The sequence below is a fragment of the Ochotona princeps genome, chromosome 6 (genome assembly GCF_030435755.1).
Source record: "Ochotona princeps isolate mOchPri1 chromosome 6, mOchPri1.hap1, whole genome shotgun sequence".
Lineage (NCBI taxonomy): Eukaryota > Metazoa > Chordata > Mammalia > Lagomorpha > Ochotonidae > Ochotona > Ochotona princeps.
In genome coordinates this window covers 64,981,395-65,000,562 of record NC_080837.1, presented here as the reverse complement: position 1 = coordinate 65,000,562, position 19,168 = coordinate 64,981,395, and the positions used below count along the sequence as shown (strand labels likewise).

At 38.2% G+C, this 19,168-nt stretch overlaps 1 protein-coding gene across 1 annotated transcript in view; it reads left to right on the top strand.

The window, feature by feature from the left end:
• Positions 1-19,168, top strand: part of MDGA2 (MAM domain containing glycosylphosphatidylinositol anchor 2) — a 687,915-nt gene that overhangs the window by 350,619 nt on the left and 318,128 nt on the right. The window lies entirely within an intron of this gene.

The following is a 19,168-nucleotide window of genomic DNA, read 5'->3' as shown; positions in this document are numbered from 1 at the left end:
AGAGGGAAAATCAGTTCTAACTATCTATCTATCTATCTGTCTGTCTGTCTATCTCTCCAGTCTTACATCTGCTGATTCACTCTCTCAGTGGCTGCAGTAGCTAGAGCTGGGCCAGGTACACGTTGTCTAATGTTTAAATAATGGTAAACACATCTGTCTCCTTAAATATTGACTGCTTGTTGGTGGTGAAAACTTTACCAGTCCTTTCCTCATGCTTTAATTCAGTATGATGGTGGCTGTTGGCTTGTTGTGTGTGGCCTTTGTGGTGTTTCATTACTTTTATAGCTGATTTGTTCGGAGTTTTGGGCTTGTAGAAATGTTCAATTTTATGAAATGAGTCTTTTCTGCATCTTTTTATGTGATCATATGATTTTTGTCTTTCAATTTGATCATGAGCCCTTCTATGGTTTTGGCATCAAGGTCATGCTGAACTAATAGAAAGGGTTTGGAAGAATTTCCTCTAATATTTTTGGAAATTTTATAAATAACTAGAATTTTTCTTTATATTTTGATAGAACTTTATGTAGTGTAGCTTGGGTTGGCACAGGAAGGACGGGGGCCAGTGGCCTATGTTGTAATGCCTGATCAAACTGTAGCCCATCGCCTAAAACCTGCAAAGACTGGGTCAGCACCAGGTTGGGACAGAGCCACACTATCCATGCTGTTGTGAGATGCTTGCTGCTGAGGGTGACTTGTAGCTGAAGACTGCTACAATGAGCACTGGCTGATGTTGATCAGGGAGTAAATCAAGTTGCTGCACGCCCTGAGTTCCTGGCTGCTCCCGTAATGGATCAACGGCCCTACCCACAGACTGTGGCCTGAGGACAGGGACCATTCAGGAATGCCCAACATGACACTGCATTGCAAGATACAGTCTTGGGCTTGCTTTCATGCTTTAACTGCACCAGTGGTTGGATTCTTGTTCCTCCATCTACCAGAGCTATTTCAGAGCTGGAGTGGTGAAGGCAAAGTAATAGCTACCCTGACATGCATCCAGCATGGGTCTCACAGCTGCGGAAACCTGTGTGTCTTTGGCTTTGATGCCATGCCTGCACATTGAGGTGGTGAAGCAAGCCAAGGCATGACTTCCTCAGGTGCTGGCTCTCTCAGTGGCAAACCCTGCCCAGATTTCTTGTGTCAAAGTCCTGCCCTCCTTTTGCAACTCTACTCCCACGTGGCTACAGTGTTTCACTCTTTCCCCAAGGTGGGAGTTGAGTTTGTAGTGCCAGTCTCTTCATTTCTGGTGCTGCCTTGGGAGCAGGGGCTACAGAGCCTTTTCAGTGCTGGGTTTAATTACTGTTTTACTAAAACCAGAGCCTGTAGCTCTTATCTGGCTTCTGTCGCTCTTGTGAAGTTGACTCTGTGGGTGAATAACTGTTACAATTGGTGTCTTTGTAGAGAGACAATCACTGGAGCATCTGGCTCACGTGCCATCTGGCTCTACCTTCCTCATCATCATGTCAGGGAAAATAATCTGGTAACACATAAATGCAAGGAAGATTTTAGCAGTTGGTAGAAAAATTCTCTCTGCCTCTCCCTCTCACTTAGTAATGCTGACTTTCAAAAGGAAATAAATAAATCTTTTTAGAAAGTTTGTAAAAAAAAATCAAATTACAAGTTAAGTTTCTTTTGGCTTAAAATAATTTTTAGTATGTATGAATATGTATTTCCTAAGATATTTTCCATGAGTTTTAAAATTATTACTCTAAAGAACAGATTCCATGTGTTTCTTCATTAGGATTTGTTTATTTATTTTAAAGGCAAAGTTAGAGAACAAGAGAGAGCGATATCAACTGGATCTTTACCCAGATGGTCTCAGTAGCCAGAGATGGGCTACTCAAGACCCAGGAGTTGTTTCTGGATCTTCTATATGTGTGCAAAGGCCTAAGCACATTGGCTTGCTTCTGATGCATTCCCAGGCATGTTAGCAGAGATCTGGTTCAGAATGGAGCATCAGGGATACTATGCCAGCAATCACATGACATGCTGGCATTGTGGTTAGCAGCTTTATTGTCTATGCTACAATGCCAGTGCCAACCCCATTGCACGTATTTCATAGACACCATTTTAAAAAGATAACCATATTTTCCTCTCTTATTCTCTCCTCCTATTCTCTCTTTTCATTAATTTTTGCAAGGATATAATATAGGACCCTGCAGGGTAGCCTAGTGTCTAAAGTCCTCTGCTTTATGCATCCAGGATCCCATATGGGTGCTGGTTCATATACCAACCGCTCCACTTCCCTTCCAGTTCCAGACTTGTGGCCTGCAAAAGCAGTCAAGGATGGCACAAAGCCTTGTACCCACATGGGAGACCTGGAAGAAGCTTCTGGCTCCTGGCTTCAGATCAACAAATCTAACTCTCATGGCCACTTGGGGAGTGAACCAGTAGAGGGAAGATGTCTCTGTCTCTCCCGCTTTATAAATCTGACTTCCCAATAAAAATAAATAAATTTCTTTTTAAAAAGGTTTAATGCAATTTGTAATCACAGGCCTAACACACCACTAATCATGTTATTCCTAGTAAAACAAGCAAGACAAAAAAACACAAATGTGTGTTTGCTTTGCTGTGTGACCCTTAATGAAGAATACATGAAAATGTATGGAAACGGGATGGATGTCTTGTGATATGACCATCATTTTTATCCCCTATTTGTGGTCCTGTGGAACTATGGTCTTTTGTGAACTTTTTGAAGAAACTGCACCTCCTGTATGGCCTTAAAAATGTATGTCAGTCGGTTTAATACCGCATTGGATTAAAGGAGTCTTTTAAGATTAATTACTAACTATTTTATTCTGAGAAAGGTATTCAGGTCTGCTTGAATGGAATCCAGCAGAGTCCATTCCTCTCAACAGCAGAGTGACTCAGTGACTCAGCGTGCAGGCCCTGCGTTCAGGCGATGCAAGGCTCCCTCCCACACCAGCTGCCTGTACACTGTCATAAGAGATCCTGGGAAGATAAGGCCCCTACTGGAAACTTCAGTTTTCTCATCTGACAAATGAGAATGTAATACTTAATTGGCATATTTTGTGAGGATGACATGAGATACATTACTGAGAAGTTTGCCAGAATAAGGCCTTAAGAAATGCTCATATTGAGCCTGGCGGCGTTGCCTAGCAGCTAAAGTCCTCGCCTTGAACGCCCTGGGATCCCATATGGGCGCCGGTTCTAATCCCGGTAGCTCCACTTCCCATCCAGCTCCCTGCTTGTGGCCTGGGAAGGCAGTCGAGAACAACCCAAAGCCTTGGGACCCTGCACCTGTGTGGGAGACCTGGAGGAGGTTCCTGGATCCTGGCTTCGGATCAGCATAGCATCGGCCATTGCGGCTCACTTGGGGAGTGAATCATAGTGCGGAAGATCTCTCCTCCTCTCTGTATTTCTGACTTTCCAATAAAAATAAATAAATCCTTAAAAAAACAAGAAATGCTCAAATTTGTCATTTCTACAAATTTCTACAAATTTGTCATTTCTAACAACAATACAGTGTCTTACAAATTCCTGTTAAGATCCTATGATCACTGTTTACTAATGGTATAGCTTTGAGGAACTTAAGTTTTTTTGATTCATTTTTACATTTGCAATGGCACACATTAAGAAACTTCATTCATTGGTGAACCAAATTTGCAAGCCATTTTTCTTCAAAGACCATGTTAATACATATATATATATTGTGTAGAATACACAAAAATATCCAATCAGAAATATAGGTATACCGGATTTATATTTCTGAATATGGAGGATGACATTCACTGGTACAGTTTTCATGAAGACTGTTAAATGAAAGTATCTAGGAAGTAATCTAGCTAAGCTCCCATATCTTCTTGTTCTAAGCTTTGTTTATATTGGAAGGGGCTTATTATAACTTTTTTTAGTATTTTATCCTGACATTCTTTTAGTAGGATCAAATAGTTCTGTTGTGTTCAGGAACAGTATACTGTTAATTCTGTCTGATTCATGGGTTCTGAAATTGGGCCACATACATGAACATTTGTGTCGGATTCCTTAAATTTCAGTTTAGTTTTGCCTGTCTCCTTGCTGGTAGCTTTTCAGTTACCTGGATGCTGTATGAAGTTGCCTTTCTGACACTTATGCCTAAAGGTCGCTTGCACCTCCTGTGCTGTGCGGTGCCCTGAAAAGGTGTTCTTATTATTGCTTATGCTGTCATGAAAGAGCTTTCCCATGTATTTTGGTAACAAAATGAAAAGATCAATATTTGTCCATCAGAATTGGTGTCGTGAAGTTTTGCTTTTTTGAGACCTAAGTGCCAAGGTGCATGGTGACGGACAAGTGACACTAAAATGTTTCCTGGACTGATTTAACATGCAGGGATATTTTAGTGAGATCATACAATAGAATATGTGGGTTATTATTTGGCACAATATGATTACATTAACTGCTTAGGAGAATACTAGATTGCTATAATTGCAAACATCTTTCAAGCCTTTACATCTTAATGACATTGCCATTTTTGTACAAATGTGCTGGTATGCTTATAAAATCCTTTAAATGGCAAGAGTTCACTTGGTTACCTTGCAAATATGTAAATGTAAACACAACTTTAGTAGATTACTATCTTGGAATGAATAGAACAGAGCAATTCATTCTTTTTATTGCATTTCTAATACTCAGCAGTGTCTGCAACGCTGTTAATTTGGCTAATATTCTATTAAAAAGCATTACAGACATTACAGCTTCAGTTTCAATGAGATGGAGAAAGATCCTGAAGGAATTCGCAGCAGAAACCCATAAGGAGAAGATGGAAATGCTAGTCACTAGCAGCCCTGAAAGAGAATCCTTCATTTGTAAAATATATTGCAAATCAATATTGATTATTAGTGTAATAGTGCTAAATTTAAATCAAGGAAACCATTTAAACTTGTGGGAGAGACAATTACAGCAAACCCTGAATACACTCCTGAACTCATATTTATTCACCCAAATGACTGAAACAAATATGCTTGAATTAGTGTGTGTCATTATGGCATCCACCTTCCCTTGTATTAAAATGATACACTGATGACTACACTGTGATATTCCATTTTAGTATGTTTCCACCCTAATTTAAGGCGCTTTTTTGTCCACTGCGTAATTTTACTTTCTCATACGAGCCAGTATTTAAAATTTTTAAGAACATTACTTCCATTGTGTGTAATCTTTATTTCTTTGGGCATTTCTAGATGTTTCTAGAAGCATGATTATTTTCTACTTTGAAAACAAACTGGTTATTCCTCATATAGTTTTGTCAGATGTTAAACATATATTTCTTCTGTTTCATTTAATCCTTGGAAAAATTCTTCTTTTATTCTTCATCACAGAATTCAGATATAATAGTAGAGTAAATAAATGAAGCATGTATTCTGAATGACAGAAAAGAAGTGTGTAATTGTAGGACGTGTTGAGATATTGTGGTGGCTCTTTAGAGACATCAGGTCCCTATTCAGGACTGCCATATTGGAGCTGGCCCAGGGTTTAAGATGGATCCTGGAGTACTGGTTATCACCACTGATTATCAGGCAGCCACGAAGGAAAGGTACCAAGAAAAATCCCTTTCTCTTTTGAAGGGAGTTTCAAAAATAGCAGCATGACACTTCTACTTACAAGGCACGTATCTATGCAGAAAAATACTACGCTAGTAGTCTTGGGACTATTGCTCTTAGACAACCTTGTATATAAGATTGTCTTTGGCGGCATCTAGGAATTTTACTTTTGGAAGTGATCCCAACATTCTTTAACATCAGAATAGCTAGTTATATCTGCCTAGTTTTTGCAGCTCCCTAAGTTATGCTAAATACTCACATTGCTTCTTGGGAGAATGAAATGTTGGCATATATTCTGCAGAGAGTATAGATGATCAGACTTTAGTAAAAACTCGGTGCACCGAGTCTCCAATTAGCTTACCCTAGTAATCAGTGTTGTATAAGAATTGTGGTTCCTGCTATGGAAATCAGTATGGAGAGTCCCTAGGGAATCACAAATAAACCTGCCATATGACCCTGCAATCTCACTCCTAGGAATATACCCAAAGGAAATGAGAACTGCATATGAGAAGCGGATCTGTAATCCTATATTTACAGCAGCACAATCTGCAACACCAAAGATGTGGAAACAATCCAGATGCCCATCCAAAGAGGAATGGTTAAGAAACTGTGATACATCTATTCCATGGAATATTACTCAGCCATTAAAAAGAATGAAATTATACCATTGGCAACTAGATGATCCCAACTAGAGACCATTATGCTCAGTCAATCCCAAAAGGACAAATACCATACGTTCTCTTTTATATAAGGCAGTGATCATGCACATTTGAAGATCAGTAACCCTTTCCATTCTGTTTTTGCTGTATCCCAAATGTTTTGATGTGTTTGACTTCATTTTCACTTCTTCTAAATAGTTTATTTTCTCTTTGTCAAATTCATCACTGGCTCGGGGATTGCATGGTGGCAACATTTTACCCAAGAGGTTTTGGTGTTTTTGTTTTGCCATCCATGTGTTGGTTATTCAGTGGCACTTTTTTTTTCACTTCACGGTGCTGCAATTTTTTTGTTTGTTTGTTTTAACTTCATATTTGTTGTTGACTTTGTTTCATAGATTCTCATTTAAGGGAATGTATGGTGACAGCGTACTAGAGACTACCAAATTCAGATGTGGAGATACAATATAGTATGCATCCCTACTTCCAAATCAAAGATGGGCTCCCAATGAAACTGTTGGACATACCTAGACAATGGAATGCTGGACTGTCTGACATTGTCTGTACCAGCATTGTCATGACATACTTAAATAACAGACTGATGGTATTAGGACTCCTTATTAAGACTATCCTATTATAATAAAATGGGAAAAATCAGTTGGGGTGTGGGATTTGGTGGGGGCGGGGGACAGATCTCAGACCCTTTGGAATTGTAACATAAAATTCAAAATTAAAATTAATACATAAATAGAAAAAATATAAAAAATAAACTGCAAAAAAGAAAAAGAATTGTGATTCTATTTGAACAGTGAAAACACCCCTTGTGACTCCATAGAAGGATACTCTTGGAAACCTAGGGTCTTTTACTCCCAATTTGCTCCATGTGCCATTTCCTTTTTGCTAATTTTGCCTTGTATCTTTTTTCTGTCACGTAGCATACTTATGAATATGATGATATAATAGTGCCCATGAATCCTTGTGAATCATTGAGTGTAGGTGTGGACTTGGGGGCTTGACAAAGACAAAAAACTTGAATAAATGACTAAGATTCATCTTGAGAATAAACTATAAAGTGTATGGAAGATCTGACTTCCTTTTGAAACCAAGAATAACAGTATGTTTTTCAGTCTTGTGGGTATTCTCTTTTCATTCTGCTTTCATCAAACTAGACTACAGCATTGATGATCTAAATGACTAGAAAGATGGAGTTATCAGTAGTGTAGTTGGGAAAGCTAAAATAGTGATCTGGAAGAGAGACTAGAAGTGTATGTTAAGAATATAATAGTAATATAATAATAAATATATATTAAGAAGAACAGTTGGTGGTTCTAAGTTTGGGATTCAGAAGCAAGGTCTGAGCTGCATACATTAATTTGGGATCATTATGCAAATGATCTTTGAAGTACATGACGAGAGAACTGAGTCACAAGTGCATTGACAGGTCAGAGAGATGAGTAGGAACCGCAAGAAGCATCATGGGAATTAATGGCGAATGCGTCAACGACTTGAAGTCTATTTCCATTTACCTTGTGGCCAATTTGGAGAGTATCTTTGTATTTTTTCTAATTTGCTTGTAGCTTAAATGTAATGTTACAGTGATAAAAAATGAAGTCATTATCTTTAAATTTCACTTATATTTGATATATTTATCACATGGTTTGAAATTTTGTAAATGTATTTTATTATTTGTTTATATAGTTCCATAGGCTCTGGGATTTCCCTTCCCCTCCTCCAATCCGCCTAGCACACTTTGATTTCTCCTATATTGTTACAATAGAATAGTCCTTCATAAATGCACATAAGACCTATGATTTGAAATTTTTATACTGACTTTATGGCATTGATGACTCATGCAATCTATTCTAAAACTTGAGTGGTTTTGTGAACTATTGTGTAGTTCCTGTCACCTAGCCTATTGTTTTTGTGTTCATATTTTTTCTCCAATTGCATTTCCCTTGAACAAATGTATCATAGAAGTTTACTTTTATCCAGCTTTTGGGTTATTTTAGTCATAACTTTCCTCATTATTAATTTTGTAACTGTTTACAAATAGATGTTTCAAAGCTATCTTTCAGTTTTTCATATACTTTCAACCATGTATGTTCAAAATAGAATCCTATGCTTACAAGAAATAGGAAAAACATTCACCTATATTAATATTCAGTAAAAAAATAAAGAAATGAAATGAAATTCCCTCTGTGTACATTCCAAAATGAAAACAGATGAATAGACTTGACTTTCACTTAAAAAGTGTGTATTAAAAGATTAACATCTCAATTAGCTGGAACTCATTATATTGTAAGTACTTTCTGAAGGGAAATGTTATATAATTTCTATTTGTGTTGTCATGAGAATTAAAGCGCCAGGAACCCATTCAAGTCAAAGTGGTGTTGTTAATGACTGGGAGGTCCCAGCTAGGATTTTGTGCTAAAGAGATCAAGATCAAGAACACTCCTTTCCATAAAGAGCTTACAGTTCAGTAAAGGCAGAAGAATTACATGCGTGGTTTAGTGCTTTACACATGCAGCTTGAGGTGAGTTTTCATCTGCAAGTGACTTTGTTCCAGGAGTATTCTTAGGAGAAACTGGTAATGGCGCATAAAATGAGTGGAAAGGGAGAAGAGAGAGGAGGTATGGTTTCAAGCAGTTCAGCTTCAGCCTCACACCAAGGTGCTCTGGAGTTTCAGTTTTGCTGTGGATTCTGTCTCAACTGGAAGTGAGACAGCAGATTTTGCTATCCCCCAGGAATCATTCTTAGGCAAAGTGGCAGTAACAGGTAGTAAATGCTTATAAAAAAAAATTCCAAGGCTTTTCTTTTGAGAGCAGGTATCACAGCCCAAAGACCTTCTTCCAGTGGGAAAACAAGGGATTGTAGTGGGGCACTTATCAGAAGAATAAAAGGACTGAGGGAATTAGGCAGAATGCTGTCTACTTCAACGTACACACAACTAACTTAAATGCTGTGTGATGTACTTTTTGTGCTATGCAAACAAAAAAGAGGGTTTAATACAGTAACGAAGAGGCTTTGTGGTGGAATCTGGAGGAAAAGGGGAGAACTTTCAGAGAAGGAACCAGGCACAGAAAAGCACAAGCCATTTGGTTCTGGAAGGATGGGAGCTGGTTATTCCTTGCTTCTCAGCTGCTGAAGTATTAAAAGCAAACAGGAAATAGCATTTTGTAGACTTTTCAAGAAATCTGGTGCTTTTAGCAGTTTGGGGATCCATGACGAGTGTGTTAATTGTGCTGCAAAGTCATACTCTTCCATGATGTGATCTACGTTAACGCATTGCAGCTTGTCAGCTATGGCCACCAAGCTGTATGTCTCTCTTTGCCCTCTAGTTTGAAATAATCCCAGCAGCCCTGTGCTGCTGCTCCATTTGCATACAGTAAGAATGACAGTGTTGTAAGAATTGCATTTGTTTTCTCTCACTGTTCTGTTGTTGTTGTTGCTGCAATGGATTAAACAATTCCTCAATGTTTAAGTCCAAAGACAAGGCTTAGGGAAAAAAATAGATACGTAAACCAATGAAATAAAATATGTGGTGTTTCCTACTTCAGATGTTGTCTAGTGTTCAGAAATGCTAACTGTCTCATTGCCTTTGCTTTCCCTGTTTGCAGCCCATGGACTTTGAGTCTACTCTATGTTCTGGCTTGAGAAGCCCCACTTGGTGGTCCCTCTGTCCTGTTTCTTTACATGTTCAGGAGATTCTTACTTGACTATTCATATCCATGAATTTGAAAAAAAGTGTATCAGTGTATGTAATACATGTAGCATATATGTTAGACAGTGATTGTATTTACAGAAATCATTTGAAGATGTTTATTATGAGTTTAATATTAGTACTGTTAGTCATCAGAATCCCTAATATTCTTGGCATTCGAGAAAAATATAGCCTTTTATGCCTAGAGCATCTAAATTTTCAGGCTAAAATTTTCTTACCTTGGCAGGACACAGTAGCTCTTTTTAAATCACATTTAGAGGTAAATTAGACGCGTGGCTATAATTGATTATAGGCTAATGGAATTTATTAAGAATTGAACCTGTGTGATCCAGAGTTGCAGGCGGTTCGAAAGTCTATCTATCTATTATATTTAGCAATTCAAAGAGAAGCCATTTCCTCTGTAATTTTCCTTGGTATCAGTGCAGGGGAAGACAGTAACCTTTATTTTCAAAATTCTAATGAACACTGTGTTCGTAATTACCTGGCATAGATGTATCCCTTTATACTCCTTCAGGCTGATACCTTGTAACTGTCTTTTTAGGTTTCCTTCCCCAAAGCTTGGATGGTGGATCATCTAGATGATTATACAGATCAAATGATGTTTATTTTTTCTCTAGTGTTCTCTCACTTAGGAAAAAAATTCTGTATAGCATACAGATAAGACTGGGACAACACTCAGTCTCCATAAAATGACTTCAGTATTTTTGGTTTGATTGGTTGGCAACAGAGAGAAAATGGCTTCAGTTCCCAAATCCTCATTCAATAGCCACTAATTAAAGGAAGAAGCTAGAAGTGTTAGCACCATCAAGGTTAAAACCTTGACTGAGTGTCTCATCGAAGCATTATACTTTGGAAATTTCATAAGGTTATGTCAGTTAATGTCGATTCTGCTTAAGGCTCTATAAAAGCAATGATGTTTCAGGAGTAGTGACATATCGAAAAACAGCATAGAAAGTGTTCTGTTCAAAGTTGGATAGCCGAAGCATTAACGAGAAGATCTGTAGCCCAAGTGGATCCCATGCTTTCACTTCAGCTTAAGTCAGTGTGTTCAATAACAACAACAACACAACAAGCATTCTCTAAATTCTACTGTCCTTCAGAGATGATATTTCTAAGAAAATGATTATTTCATATCCTGTTACAACAGGATGTGTATTCCAGCGTCTTTAAACTGTGTGTGACAGTCAGACATATTTTATTTGTTATGGGGCTAGTGATTGTCTGAAAAGTCCATTTTCCTTTTCCTCCAGTTATGAACCCAGATTGTAGCAAGAGCTATAATAGATACATACATAAATAAAACAAAATCTATGGTGTTCCCTACTTCAGATTTTATCTAGTGTTCAGAAATACTAATGTTCTCATTCCCATTGTTTTTCTCCGATTGAAAAGGCATATCAGATTTATGGTGAGAAGAGATAGACAGAAGGATCCTCTGTCTATTGGTTCGCTCCCCAATGGCTGCACAGCCAGAACTGCGCTGATTAGGAACCAGAACTTCTTCTGGGTCTCCATGGAGATGCAGGGTTGCAGGGTCTTGTTTCATCTGCTGCTGCTCTCCCAGGAAGCAGGTAGCTGAATGGGAAGTGCAGCAGCTGGGACATGAACCAGAGCCCATATGTGATTCTGGTGCTTGCAAGTGAGGATTTTAGCCATTGAGTTGCCGTGCTGGGCCCACATGTTAATGTATTTTTTAAGCCAGGTAGTAGAATGCCTCCTACTTTGCTCTTTTTTGCTCAATATAAATTTAGCTGTTTAGGATCTCTCATAGTTATATACAAATCTTAGGATTTTTTTTTTTTTTTTGCTGCAAGAAATGTCATTAAGATTTTGTTAGGAATTGCATTTTGTGAATCACTTTGATAGTTTACACATTTTAACGAGTTTGTTTTTTGTTTATGAACATGGATTTTCATTATTTTGTATCCTGTTCAGTTTCTTTCATAAGTGGTTTAGAATGTTTTATAGAGATATTTTATCTTTTGGTTAAAATTTATTTCTAAGCATTCTCATTTTTGTAGCTATAGGAAACGGGAAGGTTGGTTTCCTTTACACAAGATTCGCAATCAGTGTATAACTAACTACACTGTGAGTTTTTGTACGGTGATTTTGTATTCTGGAACTATTTCAGATTTATTTGTGAGCTCTGGCATCATTTTGGTGAGGTCCTTGGGATTTCTATAGAAGAGGCCATGGCATCTGCAGACAAACTAGTAACTCCCAGTTTCAATGCCCTTTTCCTTTGTCTAGTCCTTCTGCAACTCTGTTTAGTGTCTTTGTCTTGTTCTGCGACTTACAGAGGCTACCTCTAGCTTTTCTACATTCAGTATGATGTTGGCTATTGGCTTTTTCATATGGCTATTCATAAGTTGAGGTATATTCCTTCAATACTTAATTTGTTCAAAAGTCTCACCATGAAAGGATGTTTAATTTCATCAGACACCATGCTGTTTCTGTAGCTAGGAAGTGACCATGTGATTTTTGTCCTTATTCTGTTTAGATCGTATAATGCTTTTACGGATTTATATGTGTGGAGTCATCCTAACGTCCTTGAGATAAATTCCAGGTGATAATGGTGAATGTCCTTTATCACATACTGTTGAACAGGACTTACTACTTTTTGTTCAGCGTATTTCATCCATGTTCGTCGAGGATATTGGCCTATAATTTCCTGTTTCCGCTGTGTCTTTGATTTTGGTATTAGCATGATTCTGGTATCATTAAATTTGGAGGAATTTCCTTCTCATTTTGGGGAATAATTTCATAACATTTGTTTTTAATTCATCTTTAAAAAATATGTCCTTATTTTTGAAATGTGTTAAACAGAAGAGGGAGGGAGAGGGATTCGTAGGAATCTTTTGTCTTCTGATTCACTGCCCAGATAGCTGCAATAGCTGGAACTAGGTGCATGCAAACATAGGGCCTGAACAGTTGGGCTGTTTTCTATTCTTCCCTGGGCACATTAGCAGGGTGCTGAATTGGAAGTGGAACCAGGTGGGACTTGAGGCAACACTCATATGGCACTCACAGGCAGCTGCTTAATTTGCCGCACCGCCTGCTCAAGTCCCAGGAAAGCAGTAGAAAAAGGCCCAACTGTTCAGGGCCCTATGTTCACGTGGGCCTAGTTCCAGCTATTTCAATATCTGGGGAGTGAATTAAAGATAGAAGAGTTCAGCATCCTATTTTCAAGATATATTTAACAGTTTTATTGGGAATCCATCGTTGATTTGGAATTAGGGGTACTTTGTATCTTCACAACTGAAAATGATAGTCTCTTTACACAGGTACTGTACAACCCCTTATATGAAAAGCCATAAAACAAAATCAATAATATGAAGAAAAATAGAAATTCAGAACACCATGAAATTAAATAACATGCTACTGAATTACCAATGTGTCATTGAAGAAATGAAAAAGAAAATAAAACCCCTTCTTGAAGAAAATGATGCTTCAGTATGACCTATGAATCAGTGAAGAATTTAACAAGCAAAAAGAAACTATTTTGAAGAAATGAAAATAAAAACAAATTATCAAAACCCATGAGTTGCAGTGAAGACAGTATTGAAAGGCCTATTGATCCTGTGTTTTGCATGAAGGTTGCTTCATATCAGAGAGAACATATGATATTTGTCGTTGTGTTGATTTATTTCACTGAACATAATGGTCTCTAGTTGGGACCATTTGGTGGCACGTGATTTAATTTCATTCTTTTTAATGTCTGAGTAGATGTACCACATTATTTTTACATTTTATTCTTGTTATTATTTTATGATACAGTTCCATATTCCCTTATCCCCTCCCCAATTCCCTCCCTCCCACCTAGTTCCTCTGTATCATTACTAAAGTATAGTTCTTCATACTCAGTCATATGTCCATCATTGTGGGCATGGACAATGGCAGAGAGTCCAGAATCCTATTGTAAAGATATAGTAAACAGTTTCATTGTAAGTCCATCTTTGTCTGGAAGCAGAAATGCATATTACACTGCATCCTCACATCTGGATGTTACATCCCCTTAAATGAAAAGTCATGATACAAAATCAACAATAGAAAGAAAAATAGAAATTTACAATGCCATGAAGTTAAATGATGTGTTACTAGATATGACAGTCTCCATACACAGCTACCATACATCCCCTTAAATGAAGAGCCACAAAATAAAATCAACATCAGGGAGAAAAAAGAAATTAACAACACCAGGAAGTTAAATAACATGCTATTAAATGACTAACTTGTAGCTGAAAAAATGAAAATCAAGAACCCTCTTGCAGAAAATGATGCCACTGCATGATCTACGAGTCATTGATTTAATCAGAAGAAAGTGTTTTGAAGAGATGAAACCAACAGAAAACAACAAAGCCCATGTAATATAGTTTCCGCTGATCTTTGTTGAAGTGTGTCTCCTGTAGACAATAAATAGATGGGTTTTGGTTTTTTAATCCAGTCTACTAATCTATGACGTTTGATTGAGCTTAAGCCATTTACATTCAGAGTTTAATATGTATGGGTGGTAATTTGGTCCTGTCATTTTAGGAATGGGTTGTTCATTGGTTTAGTCTTCTGTTGTCATTTTACTGGGATGTTCTTCCCATTTGCCTTTGGTTTTGATAGGTGCTATTCTTCTTCTCGGTCAAGAGAACATCTTGAAGTATCATTTGTAGGGCAGGTTTGAAAGAAGCAAATTCTTTTAACTTTTCTTTACTGTGGAAGAATTTTATTTCATTTTCAAAGACAAAAAAAAGCTTTGCTGGATCTGTTATCTTAGGCCGACAATGTTTTTCTTTTAGAATCTGAAATATGTCATTCCATTCTCTTCTTGGCTGTAGAGTTTGTGAGAGATCTCCTGTGAGTTTAATTGGCTTTCCTTTATATGTCAATTGATTTTTTTCACGTGCACATTTAAGGATATTTTCCTTATGTTCAATCAAAGAGAGCTTGATAATCATGTGTCTTGGTGAAGATCTCTTTTGATCAAGCCTATTGGGAGTTCTGTGCCCCTCCTGGATCTTGTTTTCCAATTCTTTCTCCAGATTAGGGAAATTTTCCTTTATTATTTCATTAAATATATTTGCAAACTCAGCTTCTCTTTCTGCACCTTCTGGGACTCCCATAACTTTTATATTTGGCCTCTTAATAGTGTCTTTCCATTCTTGAATACTTCTTTTGGCCTGATCCAGCTCTGCTTCCAGGTTTTTGTTTGCTTCCCCCTGGTGACAGGAAATACCTTCCAATTCTGAGATTCTTTCTTCTGCTTGCTTCATTCTATTTTGGAGACTCTCCACTGTACTTTTACTTTGCTGTACTGTGTTCTTAATTCCTGATATACCAGCCTTAATTGGCTTTATTGCTTCCTTAAATTCTTTGAACTCTTGCATGAGCTTCTCATTTTTGATCAGAATCTTTAAAATGAGTCTTATGAATTCTGTGTTCTCCATTTTCTCGATGTCTTCCTCAGTGAACTCTGAGGTTGGCATAGGGTTTTGCTCCTTTACAGGGAAGTTTTCAGTAATATTCATTGTGCCTTTGTCTCTTCTTTTTCTCTTGATCATTGTACTTCTCGCTAACAGAGTCTTCTCCTTGGGGCAGATTTCTAAGCTGTGTCACCCACAGGTCTACAGTTTGATTTTACTTATTGCAGTTGGTACACAACTTTTACTTGCAGCCACTTGTGCCACAACCTCCAGTGAGTTCCAGGTCTGGGTTCTTATATCAGATTTCCAGCGTGGTCTCCATAGCCCCAGCTCCTGGCTCACCTCCCTCGACCTCATGTGATATCATGCTGAGCTGCACTGTTGTCTCTGCAACCTTTCTCCCACTTTCAGTTGGAGCAGGTCCAGGATTAGAGAGACACCAGGTGTCCTATATAATTAGGTTGTTGGTGGCACTGATGTTGTCAGAACCTGTTGGCCGTTAGGTCTGGGTGCCACATGTACCTATTTTGACCCGTATGATGTCACAGTCGGTGTTATTTTCCTGCGAGACCAGTGCAATCCATTGAGTTCAGTGAGTTCTCACGAGCTCAGCACATGCGCAGTTCACTGTTGTCCCCAGCAGTCCCAAAGCTATTGCCACAGAGTACAAAATGGTGCCTGATGTACCACCACTACAAATCTTGATCTGCTGGCCATCAGATATGAGAGCTACCCAGACCTGTCCTGGGTGGAACCCGTAGAATGCCACGTCGATACAGTTCACCCAGACAGAAATGAGCTCACTCCCAGCTCAGCGCATGCTCAGTCCTTTCCCTTGCCCTTTCTTCCTTACGCAAAATGGTGCCCAATTCAGTTTAAGGGGGCTGACTGGGCTGTGAAATCCACCCTGTTCTGGCACTGCCCGCCTGAGATCTGCTGCTCTGTCTCTGCTCCTGGTCAAATCAAACGGACCAGCAGGACAGACAGTTCTTTGTCTGGGTTCACCTCCCAAGCTCCCAGTGAAAGTCCCTTCCCACCTGGTTGCTGGTGGAGTTTCGGCTGCTGGTGGAGTTCAGATCACCATTAGCTGAATGCTGCTGGAGTATGAGTCACTGCAACACCACACCGTTATGTCCGCTGCTTTTCTGTGTCAGTCTCCAGGTACCTGTCTGCTGTTGTTCTGTCCCCTCTTATTTCCTGAAATATGTCTTCTCTGCTTCATCCTGATTAAATGTTTTTCTGTCCGTTTAAACGTGTCTTTACCCTATTCCGCCATCTTGATTCTCGCAGATGTACCACATTTTTTTTATCTGCTCTTCTTTGGACTGGCATCTGGGTTGTGTGTTTTTTGATATAGGTTTTTTTTTGCTGCAGTCTTCCATCTTGATACTTCCTTGGCCATATATTATTTTTTGTTGTAATACTTGTTTCTATTTTCATCTGTTATGGTGATTTGTTTTTAAATCTTCCTGATTTCCTCCTTGATCCATTGAATGTCCAGATATTTTTTTCCATGTATTTGCGTGGTTCCCAGAGATATTTGTTGTTGTTGATTCTAGTTTCATTGAATGTTGATCAGAAGAAATACTTGATGTGTTTATGTTAAGGTTTGTTTGTGGCTTATCATAGGATCTGTTCTGAAAATGTTCCATGTACAGTTGAGATGAATGTACTGTTTCTTTATTGATTATTTTGGTCTAGATGACCTATCCATTTCTGAAAATAAGGTGTCAATGTGCCGTGGTGGTGCTCCATCACAGTCTGTATCTCCTTTTTTGTCTGTTAATATTTGCTTTGTGTATTTGGATACTCTGGTATTTGGGTGCATATGTATTTGTAAACGCTATTTCCTCTGGCTAGAACAAGTGGTTTATCATTATACAATGACCTTCCCAGTCTGTTTGTAATACTTTTGATTTAAAATCTATTTGTCAAATAGAAATATGGCTATTCCTGTTGCCATCTGGGTTCTGGTTGCATGAACTATCTTATTCAGTCCTTTTAGTCTATATTGTCACAGAGGAAGTATGTCTCTTGTAAGTACTATATATTTGGATCCTGTTAATCCATTATGTCATTCTTTGTCTTTTATTAAAGATCTTAATTAAATGTTAGGGTAGTTATTTAAAGGTCAGGTCTTACTGCCATTTTATACTTGTTTTATATTTTTATTGCAGGTTTTTGTTTTCTTCCCTCCTTCCTCCTTCCTTTCCATCTTTCTTACAATCTTCTTTGGTAGACAGGTGATTTTTCTCTAGTAGTATGCTTTTAATGCTTTTGATTATCTTGAGGTTAACAAAAAAATTCTGTTGTCTATAGTAAGCTATCATACAATGATAACAATTTATTACTGATTAGAAACAAAAAATGAGACAGATAAGAATCCCTAATAAATAACTCTACATTTATTTACTATTCTCCCCTACATTTGGGGGTTTTGGTGTTGTTTTTTGTATCACTTCTCTCATAACATTTTTAATATAGTAAGTAATTTTTACTCTTTGTAGTCAAGATATAAATGGTGTACTCTCATATTACAATATTAGAGTATTGTGAATTATGATAGATACCCTTCCCAGTGAGTTTTGTGTGAGATGCTGGTTGTAAGGCTGGCATTGTACAGGAACCTTAGGCAGCACTTGGAATGCTAGCATATGTGATCAGGAAGTGAGTTCTAGGCCTTGCTTTCTGCTAGTCTGCCTCAGAAGGCAGAAGATAGGCCAAATACTTGAGGCCCTGCCACCCAGAAGCAGTTCCTGGATCCTGGATTTGGCCCAGCCCAGCATTGGCCATTGTACTAGTTTAAGGAGTGATCCAGTGGTTGCCAGATTTCTATTTATTTCTCTCTCATCTATTCATTTGCTTTGTTACTCTTCCTTTTTCCTCTCTCCTTCTCTGTCTTATCTCTCCATTCCTTCCTCCCTCCCTCCCTCCGAGTGTGTGTGTGTCTCATTTCCCTTCTATAAGGCTGCTTTTAAATAAATAAACCCTCAAAAAGCTAAAAAGCCTTCTGTGTGAAATCTGAATGTTTGTATTTGTGTGTGTTACCTTTAACAGTGAGTTGGATTTACTATTTGGTTCATAGATCTAGGAGGTTCCCATATCCTTACAGTGAAGAAAGATGTCACCTTCCATTTGCAGTGATGATGCAAAGAAACGGGGGAGTCACAAGGTGGCATCTCAAAGCGGAGATGCTAAATTGTACTAATAACTTCTGAATTCTCCAAATTCTGCAAAAAAACCCAATGTTACCAAAAATCATTATTAAAACAGCAAAGTGCATTTATTTTAAAATTTTGTTGTTTTTTAATGTTTTTAACTGTGACTTTTTAAAATGGTCAATGTGACAAAATGGAAAATATCGAGGAGGCTTTTTTATAACTTACTAGAGTTCGGAGGTTCTCTCAAGGCAAATGTCCTGTACAGTTGAAAAACCACCTGTTTTCACAAAATACTATCTGTATTTAACAGAATACTAGTCATACAAATGATGGTTAGCCAGACTCAATCATTTGGTAAAGGTTTATTTTTTTTTAATTTATCAGAATTGCAGACGTACAGAGAGAAGCAGATAGAGCAAGAAAGATCATCTGTCCGTTGGTCCTCTCCCTAGGTGGCTACAATGGCTAGAGCTGAGCTGATCAAAGCAAGGAGCTTGTTCCTGGTCTCCTATGTGAGTGAAGGGCCCCAAGGTTTTTGGTCATCCTCTACCCGGCTCCACAAGCAAGGAGCTGCATGGGAAGTGAAGCAGGTGGAACACGAACCAGTACCCATATGGGAGCCCAGAACGTGCAATGCGAGGATTTAGCCAAAATGAGCCATCATACTGGCTCTTCAAGCATT